A 12,099-nucleotide genomic window follows, 5' to 3' on the forward strand; every position below is an offset into this window, starting at 1 on the left:
AATCCTCTTTATTGCAAGCTTACTGCCTTTACTACTTGTTGGCGATTATGACTGTGTCTAGTGGTGAAAGAAGGTCTTTAAGCGAACGACTATGTCTAGTGGTGAAAGAAAGTCTTTAAGTGAGTTAGTTCGCTTTTAGGGAGGGTCAAGTTGAGTACTTTAGAGGTCATGGACGCTTGCACTAGCCCCCATTCAATTGAGGCAAAGCGATCTTTTTGAGTCTTGGCTAAGTGCCTAGGAGTGTGAGTGGTCCTTCTGGCAAGGGTACGTGCCCTTATTATTTTTCGATGTGTGCTCATTAATTTTGGCATTTTGATGACTTGGATTCTTCCTTTGACTTAAATTTTTCTTTCGACTTGGGTTGCAAGTAATTAAATTTCAATAAGGGACTCTATTTCTTATTCTTGTTATTCCATAGGCTCTAACAAATTGGTTGGACCGAATCATGGATTGCCTACGTATCCGCCTTAAATAGATTTAATTTGGAATCAGGTCTTGCGTAGTTCTTAGCCAGAAATGGTTTCTTAGAATGCCGATTTTAAACAAGTACGTTCTGAGGTGGAAACATATTATTTGAAACGGTAGAATAAGTGAAGTTTATTATTATTTTAATCTGCTGCCTTGCCGTAAGCCAAAAATTTGTTTTATATTTTTTTGATTGAGTACATGTATTTTTTGGTACGTATATCTGAATACGTATTGTACCCCTCCAAGTGTTCGTTATTTTTCCGTGCATGTGCGGATAAAATGACGAGCACTTCTGGACAAATTTTCAGCAAGCAGAGAGAATCGGCGCCCAGGCTTGGGCGCTAAAGATTTCGGCGCCCAGCTCTGGGCGCTGAAAATGGTTTCTGGGCGGATATTTTTTTTGGTGCGCTAAATGCTTCTCTATTTTTAGACTAACTTTAGAGGCGCTTTGCAAAGTTTCTTTTTTATTATTTATTATCTTTTTGTACTTTTCATTTGTTTCCCTCTTTTTTTATATTCGTGACTCAAGACAGTTTAAAAGATGGGTTGAATGAGATAGGATAATTTGTATAGGTATTGGTCAAGCATGAGGATTCTATTTGCTAGGGCTCACAATTTGCAGCCTCGAACTAGTGTCATGAGTTTACATCAACCAAGGCCAATGAGTAGTATGGGGACGGCTCAAGGGTATATCAACAGGATGCATTCAAACAAGTTATATGGTCATTATGCTAACGGTGGTGTAATAATGGGTTTGGGCTTTGGAAATAACGGGTATGACGCACGTGTCAATGGCCGTGCGTGGTTTGCGGTTGACAACAAGCTCAAGAACAAGAGTCGAGGTAATGGTTTCATGGGCTATGGCAATGAGAACATGGATGGGTCAAATGAGCTGAACAGGGACCCCAGAGCGAAGGCGTCTAAGAGCATAAGGATTGGAAAGGGTAGATATCGTAGAACCTTATGATTTGGATTGGTTGACTCGATTCTTTTCCTTCGTTTACTTGTGTAAATTTCGCACTTTGGGAGGTACGGGCTAAGTATTTCATGGCTTGCTCTTTTCGCTCTCCCTTTTCTCTTTCTATTTTTTTCCTTTTTGCTCGGGATTTCTCCCCTCAACATAGTTTTTTTATTTGGGCTAAAAGGTAGATGGTTGTGGTCTTTGGGTCACGAGGCGAGACTGAATGAGCCTCGTTTAATAGGCCTATAGTGGACCTTTAATTTTAGTAGGCCTAGGGTGGACCTTTAATTTTTGTTGGCCTAGGGTGGGCTTTTAAATTATCTTACTTTGCAAGCGTATTTTGTCGTTTCTTAAAATGTGCAAATAGCGTAGATTCAAAATGTTATTTTTACCTTATTGAAATTTAACGAAAGAATTACATCGAAGATAATTTTTTGCTTCTTTTCAGATTCCGGTTTCCGGGATTTAACTGGAAGTTGTGATTTAGACTCAAACTTTCATTAATCTTTCTGATTATAACCCGTGTATGAATACAAGGAGGTGGCCTAGACTCAAAATAATGACATGGCGTAAGCCTATAATACTTGACCAAGCGACTCTCAGACTTAGGCTAATTGGACCATAACTTTCGTTGGTTGACACTTTAGATTTTAACCCTTGGGTGTTCATTTGTCATGCGCCATTTTAATGTTGGCAAGGTAGTTAATTGGGGAGATCGAATTTTTATTTTTGCAAGACTAGAATCATTAGTGCGGCTTCTCTCTTAGTGTGTATTGCTTTACCCCAATGGTAGCCCTATTGGTATGCCGATTTGGGTATTTTCATGGTTGGTCATGTTGCATTCATGGAAAATCTTTTAGTCCGTACTTAATAGTATTTCAAGGAGTGAGTGACTCGAGAGGACTATGATAGTCGTGACCCAATGTGATTATAAGCCTTGAGGCCATTAATTTTTTCTTTGCCAATGGTGTTGATACCTTAGGTTCACTTTGGGGGTTGTGCGACTATGTGGGAATGATTTTCAGAATGTGACCGTTTCCATTTTGCAAATACATAACATATTCTTTTTATGGGTGAGAGAGTATTGAGGCCGTGGATTCCTAGCAAGGGATGACAATTACATATGGGTGCTTATTGACTTAAATGTTAGGAGATGAGACTCAATATGGTTTAACCTTTTAACTTGCAGAACGACACCAAGCATTAGGACCGATTCTATGGATAAGACAACTAAGACTTAGGATTTAGATTGTACTTCGGCATAACCTAGTCTAGACTCGGATTTATTGAACATTATTTTTCCTTGAAGACTCCATTTGAACATTATTTTTTGAATACTTTGCCTATGTGACATTCAAGGTCGTTTAATTAGCATGCTCGGTTTTGGTGCCGGGCATTGTCGTCATAGGAGGCCTAACAACGACACAAAGAGTTATTTATTTTTATTTCTTAGTCGCTTTTAGAATCGAGTGCCTTTTCATACGCCCTCGCAGCAATTTTTTCGAAAAGTTTTTTTTTTTGCTACGTATATTTTTTCATGCGCGGGCACAGAGGCTGCTGTGCCTGACCAAAAGGCCAGGCAGCAACTTCAGCGCCCAGCAGTGGGCGTGAGAAATATTGGCGCCCAGCCATGGGCGCTGAAAATGCGTCCCTGACTGGTACTTGTTTTCTGTTCGCGTATATTCTTTTGTTTTATGCGACTTAATTTTGCGTGCTTGCCTAATAACGTCCTTTACGCGTTGTGCAGCGTTTGTGGGATTCGTTACAGGCCATCCCGAGCGTCGCTTATTTTTGTGGCGATCATTCGGGTTTGCGGAACACGTGTTTCGGTATAACTCTTTGGCAAATTAGTCTATGAATGTTTGGGCAGTTTTTAAGGTCGTTGGTTTTCTAGGATAGTTTGTCACACACAATCACATATTTCGCTACACATAACTACATTACAAACATGGATTTGAAAATTAAATATGCCACGTAGTTTATGATAGGCTTCTATGGGTAGTTTATTTGCGCCTGGCTTGGTACCGCTTCTATCGTAGATCCAACACATGCCCCGGTCGAGGTAGTGTCTTCAACAGACGAATTTCGCTCAAGAGGCCAACCCGCAAGTGCAAGCCAAGGGGGCATGCAGGCGAGAGGGGCCTAATGGGCGAACGATTGGGTTCGGGATAGGTGTACTACTTGCACAAGTACCGAGTGGGAAACATGTGCGGCGTATGCACCCCCCTATTGGCGAAAAAAGGTATCCTTAGTCCCAACTCCCGAGGGAGCCGAGATTCGTTATGATGTTCTGCCCGTTCACATTAATATGCTGATTTTCAGGTCGTCCCAACTTGATGGGGAAATAAACGCGGGGTAGGATCGTTTCACCCTTCGGCTATTTTGATTACCTACAAGCACGAGTATTTCCTTCACTATCCCCAGTGGAGTCGCCACTGTGAGGGGGTCGAAAAAGCGCGAGGCTAATGCGTGACCTTGTCCCTCGTGGGTGTGACGATTCTTTTTATTCAATCAAGTGTAATTGGATTTCCTGTGAGTATACACCCAATTGACTAATAATATAGGAGTCGCCATTCAGTTTTTAACGACAATGAGAAAAACTGACAAAACCCGGTTATTGTGACATAAAGGGAGTGCAATTATGTTTGACCACGATGGCCGTAGGTTCCCTTGTGATCCCTGGTGTGGGGATATCTCAATATACACCCGCAAGGTAGAGATTGAGGGTTCGGGGGACTGTAACTACCGAGAGGAGTAATTCGCTCGTCGATAACTCCAGAGGCAGGATATCCTTACTAGCTCAGCATAAATAATTGAAGGGACATGCGTTAACTATTAAACTAATCTGAGTTGATTTTAGCAATATGCAACATATAATACTAATTCGATCGTGATTATCTGATTTAAGTAGCATTAAGGGACCTAGCATGATAATCCGATTTCCCAAAAATATCATATTTGTTAGGCGTGATAGAACAATCAGATCTGGTTAGTTTAACAGTTCATAAAAAGGGCGAGGAAAGCAGTTAAATCATCGAAAAGGGACACATTACGACGCACCCTTGAGAGGTGCGTCACGGTTCTCAGAAAACTAACCACTTTGACTTTGCTATTTCTCCTTTTTATTTAACGAATCTCAATTATGGGACAGGATACGTTCTGTTCGATTTATGGATCGATTGCGACAGAACGCGTGAACAGTTTCGCAGCGAGAGGCTTAGGCTAAGGGTTAGAGTCAATACTCAGAATACAATTGTGTGTTGTTGTGTGTTCATTCACGTCGAAACTAGGGGCCTATTTATAGGGAAGAGTTCGTGGAAAGATAGAATTGCAGAGTTCTAATCCACAAAGAATTAGGAAAAGAGACGTACCCAGGTATTTTCAGCGCCCAGGCCTGGGCGCCGAAGATTTCGGCGCCCAGAGCCAGGCGTTGAAAATAGGGTCTGGGCAGTTTTGTTTAGTCAGATTCGGATTCCTGAAATCCGTAGAGTTTGAGATTAATTCGAGTCTTTTAGCGCGTATCAATTTTATGACGGAATGCGTCTGGGCCCGTTACGAACTCTAGGCTCGTTAGGATTTTAATTAATACGTAACTCTTATTTCCGAATCCTATTAGGAATAGGATTCTCGCGGTTTTCTATCTCATTTAGGATTTGCCATTTTTAGAAGTTACCCTTTACGGCAGTTACTATTTTTAGCATGTTTCCATAAATAGCAGGTTTCGGGTGAAATGAAAAGGGGAATCGAGATTCGTTTATTTTATAGGAGATGCGTTGTCAAGTGGAGTTTTTACGTCATCATCATCGAACCTTTCCCTTTCGGGAATGGGGACAAAAGTAGGTGTCTACAAATTTGCAATTAATTACGAAAACTAATCACCCCTTTAATTCCTTGCAAATTTGTAAAATTTAACCATGTTCATGCAATTTAGATTATGAAAATAATAAGGGCTCGTGATACCACTGTTAGGTTATGACACATATGACAAAACATAAATCATGCGGAAAACCTTAATGCCAGGAAACATATTATTTACACATAATCATTTAGCATAATTCAGATGCATACACTTTGTAGCGTGCCCTCCCTAGCTGCGCCCGAACCGAACAAGAACAAGTCTTTAGGAATCCAAGTGTCGTCCCTCCGTAGATAGTCCACAGCACGTCCGGATCCTCCTTAAGCTTGACCAACTAGAATTGCCCTTAAGGTTCTAAGAATTTTCGGCTAATAGGCTACAAGTGTTTGGCTGATTTTGTTCCAAAATCTTACCTTTGAATACTTCAATCCTCGATGTAAATATGTGACCCTAGGCACCTATTTATAGAGTTTATGGAAAGGAATTATAATCCTATTAGAATTCAAATCTATTTAATTATAATCCTACTAGGACTCTAATTAAACAAACTTTATCTATTAGGATTAGATTTAATCATATTACGAATCCCGGTAGCCTTAGGATTCCGAGTAACACACACGAGTGGCAATGCACCGCACGCAGGCCTTACGGCCCACGTACAACGCACGACCCACTCGTCGCAGCCCCTTGCTCCGCATGCGCGCGCGCCCAAGGCCTTGGCTGGGCCTGGCCTTCGCGCTGGGCCTGGTCTTGGCTTTGGCGTGTGTTTGTGCTTTGGATTGCTGGGCGATGGCCCGGCTTCGTGCTGGGCCTTCGTCTGGCAGGCCTCGTCCGATGCTAATTCGTACGATACGCTTCCGATTAAATTCTCGATTCCTGAATTTATTTCCGATACGAACAATATTAATATTTCCGATTCCGGAATTAATTTCCGTATGGAACAAATATTTAATATTTTCGTTTCCGGAATTATTTTCCGATTTCGATAATATTTCCGATTCTGACAATATTTCCGTTTCCGGCAATATTTCCGATTTCGGCAATATTTCCATTTCCTATAATATTTTCCGATACGTACCATGTTTCCGTTTCCGGCAACACCTACGACTTGGATAATATTTATATTTCCGATACGAGCCATATTTCCGTTTCCGGCAATATCATCGTTTCCAGAGTATTCACTTGCTTGCCTTTGACGATCTCAGCTCCCACTGAAACCAAGATCTGTCGATTCCGAATATCCATAGATGGAGTATTTAATGCCATTAAATACTTGATCCGTTTACGTACTATTTGTGTGACCCTACGGGTTCAGTCAAGAGTAAACTGTGGATTAATATCAGGCCCGGTCCTGACATTTTGAGGGCCCTAGGGGAAATAAGGGATTTGGGCCCCTTTCAAAATAATACGTCTTTAACTGAAATAATATTTTTTTTTGTGAAATCCATTATATTGTTGAATAAATCAATAAAACTTACTATATCTCCTTTGCAGGATCCTAGAATTTCAAAATTCGGCGCTAGTCGATTTCTTGAAATATTTCAATAAAATAAATACTCATTTAATTACAAGATAATTAATATGCGTAAAGAGATATTTTTTGAAAATAAAGGTTCATTTTGAACATATAAAAATATCAGTTAAATTTATCTTCATTAAAATGCTTTTCTATTTTAAAACTTATAAACTCATAGTCCATCAAATAAGCATTTTTTTTTTGCTCACATATAGTTATATCATTTAGAAATGAGTACTAAAAGTCAAATACTACGTACATAAACTCAACGTAAAACACAAAAATAAAAAGAAAAGAGTCTGTAAGGGGAGTCGAACCTTAGACCTCTAGTAGATATCAAAACTTTAGAAGTTACTTTCTACCAATGAGCCAAAGAAATAACATGTATATTTAATGCGTTGTTTATTACTAGTACTAAATTACTGGATAGACAATTATTTTGGGCCCCTTTCCGCCTTGGGCCCTAGGCGGTCGCACCCCTCGCCTACCCCCTAGGGTCGGGCCTGATTAATATTATTAATTCCACTTGAACTGAAGCGGCCTCTAGCTAGGCATTCAGCTCACTTGATCTCACTGAATTATTAACTTGTTAATTAATACTGAACCGCATTTATTAGACTTAACCTTATATGCATACTTTCCTTCATCACGACCCTCCCCTTTCCTCTTCATAGAATGGAACACCTCAAAAGCCACCAAAGCGTTATCTGTAATTAATCTTCCCGGAACAAAAGCACTTTGGTTGACAGAGATAATATCATTCAAGAATGGCTTAAGCTTATTAGCCATAGTCTTTGATATTATTTTATAGGACATTACAACAACTTATCGGCCTAAACTCCGTCATATTCTTTGGGTCATCGCATTTCGGTATCAAAACAATACATGTCTTGTTTGCTTCGGACAGATCAACTAACCCGTTCCACCATCTCTTGACAAAAGAAATAATATCAGATCCAACAATATTCCATAATTTTTGAAAAAATAGGGCATGCATACCGTCGGGCCCGGGAGCTTTGTTTGGATGCATCTGAAATAAAGCCATTTTAATCTCATCTCTGCTCGGTTCCATGTCAAGAACCCCATTCATCTCGTCTGTTACCACGCTAGACAGCCCCACCATAGCCTCCTCGAACTCAGATGGTGCATCTGTAGTGAATAATTCAGTGAAGTAGTCCGAGACAATTATATGGAGGTCCTCCTTCTTTTCGTGCCATACATCATGTTTATCAAATAGGCCTTTAATACAATTTTTCCTCTTTCTTTGACTTGCTTTTCGGTGGAAATATGATGTGTTTTTGTCTCCATCTTTCATTTCATTCGCCCTCGATCTTGCAAACCAATATGATTCCTCCAGCCGATGCAATTCATCCAATTCACGAGCCAATTGTTCACAATGATTCAACATTTGAGTGTCAACCCTGCTCCCCTGCACCTCTGTCAACTCTTTCTCTATCTTTTTTATTTTCTTTTTAATACACCCAAAAGTCTCTGAGGCCCACCTCGTTAGCTTCTCTACACATGATGAAATTCTGATATGTGGTGCAACCAACATAGACTCATTCCATGCCCGAGCTACAACCTCCGCACACTCATCTCGAGAGAGCCATAAAGCTTCGAACCTAAATAATTTTTCCCGACGCCCCCTTTCAAAGTAGTTAAGGGCATATATATAGTTTACTTTTTTATTTCATATATAGTTTACTTTTTTATTTCAAGTATTTTATTATGCCACATTTTTATGTTGTCACAAATAAATCATATTTAATATAATTTTTTTAAAAAATTAATCAAACAAATATACTCCGTAATAAAATATATATCCCCTAATTATTTTGATGTCTACTTTTTCTATAGAAAAAGTTTGCGAATAATTTTCTACATAATATAATTTTGCTTTTTATATATCATCGCACGCATCGCGTGCAAATAAAACTAGTATTTTATAATGGAATTCATGAGGTCATTTTAGTAAATGGCCTTTTGGTGTCCCCTATGAAATAGACTATAATGCCCTTAATAAGTTTTAATTTAATTTAATTATAATAATTCTAAAAACTGATAATTAATGTCATATGGTAAAAAAATGAAATTTCAATGCACATGACGACCAAAAGTCAACAACAAATTAATTTAATTCATATAGCAAACATGAAAACAATTATTAAGGCAGTTAAAAAAATTGGAATTTATCCCTTCAATCTTACATTTTTTTATTACAAAATTAAACTTAGTCTTACTCTTTATCATACCCTAATTTTTGATGGTTACACAAGCACTTGGACAAGTAAAAACACAATCTTTTACGTTTATTTTAGTTAATTTGTTATTACATTAGTTCCTAAATAGATTTTATAAAATATGTATATTTGTTTTCTTTAGCTTTAAATAATTATTACATATAAATATGTGTATTTGTTTTCTTTAGTTTTAAATAAATTTTCTTACATGTTTTAGAAAATGTACATACTTTTAAGAATGTGTAGCGTGTACTCCATATAAGACTATGTTTTAATTAACAACTTAGAGAAGAAAGTCATTGAAGTATTATTTTAGTTCATTATGATCAAACTTTAGTTTAATAACTTCACACTTAGGTTTCCACATAAGATATCGATAATACACTTATAAAAATTGTTAAATTTTTTTATAAAACGTTAGAACATACTTGCGTATATATCAAATCATATTTTTAAAAATATTTGCACGCATTGTGTGCATAGAATACTAGTTCTTTAAATACCCTCACTAATATTTTTTCTTTTAAATTATAATCTTTAAATTTGTTGTCACAATTTTTGATGGAATCATCAACACAGGGAAAAAGAAAAAAATTGTGATCCTATAAACTTGAAGTTAAAATATTTGTTGTTTTCATATTATTCTGCATTATCGTAATCACACAATTTAAAATTCTCTGATTCAAATGAATAATTAATATAAAAAAAATTCAACGTTGAATAAAATTTCCAATAGTCACACCTCCCTTCAAGCATCTTCAAGTTCGAAGATGTAAATTAAGTGCTAACTTATCACTTTATCAGACTTATTATATTTAAATAAAAAATAGGGTTTGTGAAGGTAAAACACTAACCCTGCTAATCTTTTTTAATCATTTCCTTTTTAAAAATGTATAACAACTCATTGTGGCAATTTTCCTTAATTTACTTGGCTATTTTAACTAGGATTAACTCATTAATCAAAAGTCATAGTATATCTCCTACTCAATTAACTTCTACGGTTTTTTCATGATATGCCCATGAGATTTCACGAAATTCACCAAATACCCCTACGTGTTTCAAAATACATAATATACCCCTATTTAAACTTATTTTGCACCAAATACCCTTGAACTTAACGACCGTTAATGTTCCGTTAGTGTTATTTTACCTTTATACCCTTACTCATCCAATATTCTACAATTCACTTAAAAATAAAAAAAAATAAAAAAACACTTCTTCTCTTCTCTCCTCTCCTGTTCCTAGACCCATTCATCTTCATCCCAGATTCCCAATTTCCTATTTCATCATCTTCTTCACTCCATTTTCTCACTCCTGCCATTTTTGCTCTGTTAAAAAACAATAATATGTCTAGCCCATTGATTAGCACTAACCCCAACACGAATCCGTACCCGCCTCCTGATTCGAATCCAACCTTAAACCCATATCCTCCTCCGAGTCCTGGGTCTAATCTGGTAATGTTGCCGCCACCGCCATCTCCATTGATTTCGCCACCGCCATTGTCAACTACAGTTTCTAGGGTTTCGATTCATAATGTTCAGAACCATATTTGGGAGGCGGCTACATCGTATATTTGCTCGGGTTGATTGTTGGAGGAGAGTGTTTGTTGATTTGTTGTTATTTTGGGGATGGCTTTGAATTTTTTGCATCGGATCTTTCCGGTCCATCTTCCTAAAGAGAATATGGTTCATGGTGGTTCAGAGGATAGGGACATTCGTGAATTGTTGCCTGCTGATCCTTTTGGGATGGATATTAGCTCCACATTAACCGCCATTACGGGGTGGCTTGAAGATCTAGGAGCTGATTATGGTGCTTATTGTAAAGGGGATTACCCTCTTTTCGCTGGATGGAATTTCTGGTGGAATAACACGCCTATGGAATTCCAGAAGTTCCCAAAAAAAAAAAAGTGTGATGATAGGATACTAAAAGATGCCTGGGATAATAGTTATTTCCCTGCAGAGGAATTTTGGCGTCCTACCATTGGTTCTGCAGATAATGATAGCATTTACAAGATTGATTGTCATTGTAAGATTACTAAAGATGATGGGTACCTTCAAGAGGTAGAATTTGGACATATGGTGAATGATGGAGGTGTCTGTTTCAATTGTCCCTTGGATGGTGTTGAGTTTGGTACTGGTAATGACAGCTTCAACAGGGAAGATGATATTTGCGGGATGAGTATCGATATGGCTGTTGTTACTGAAGATATATCGGAGCCTCCTCACCCAGCCTTAACCTATGCTCTTCACTATTTGGGTATTTGGTGCAAACAAATTTACAAATAAGTGTATATTGTGCAAAAAGTTTATAAATATGTGCAATTGGTGAATTATAAACATGACTTAACGGAGGACTAACGGAAAGTCAAAATAAGGGTATTTGGTGAACAGTATGAAAAAAATAGGGGTATATTATGTATTTTGAAACACGCAGGGGTATTTGGTGAATTTCGTGAAACCTCAGGGGCATTTCATGAAAAAACCGTAACTTCTATATTAGTAAAGTTGATAATGAGTAGTTCAGTAACCAAATGTACTTGAAAATGCCATTGCAATGTCTTTGTCGTCCATGGATCAACCAGCTATGTAAAAACTGGAATATTTTTGGTTTAGAGTCATGTGTTTGATTATTTTTCCATAATCGTTGAACATTAGACACTAACTTATAGTCCCATCAAACAACCAATCTAGCTTCCAAAACATACGAGGCTAATTAAGAATACTACAACTTTTGCTAAGTGGTTAGTTGGAGAAGTTGGCTAATAGATTATTTGAATAAATTGTCTTCATTTTTTTGAGAAGAATGACAATGTAATGGTTTTCACTCCACAATTAGGGTGGGGAGTGATATTTATAGGCTTCCTCAATCTTAAGCCTCAAACTTTCTATGTTCTAGAGAATTCTAACCTCCTTACTAGGAGGGTTATGCACAATAACTCCCTAGAAGAACATTTTCCTAATCAGAATATTCTAGGCAAAATACAAGAATGTACAAGTGATATTATGAGCAGTCTAAGATCTTTCGGAAACCACCACGTTAACAACATTTTCATCATGCA

The sequence above is a fragment of the Spinacia oleracea genome, chromosome 4 (genome assembly GCF_020520425.1).
Source record: "Spinacia oleracea cultivar Varoflay chromosome 4, BTI_SOV_V1, whole genome shotgun sequence".
NCBI lineage: Eukaryota > Viridiplantae > Streptophyta > Magnoliopsida > Caryophyllales > Amaranthaceae > Spinacia > Spinacia oleracea.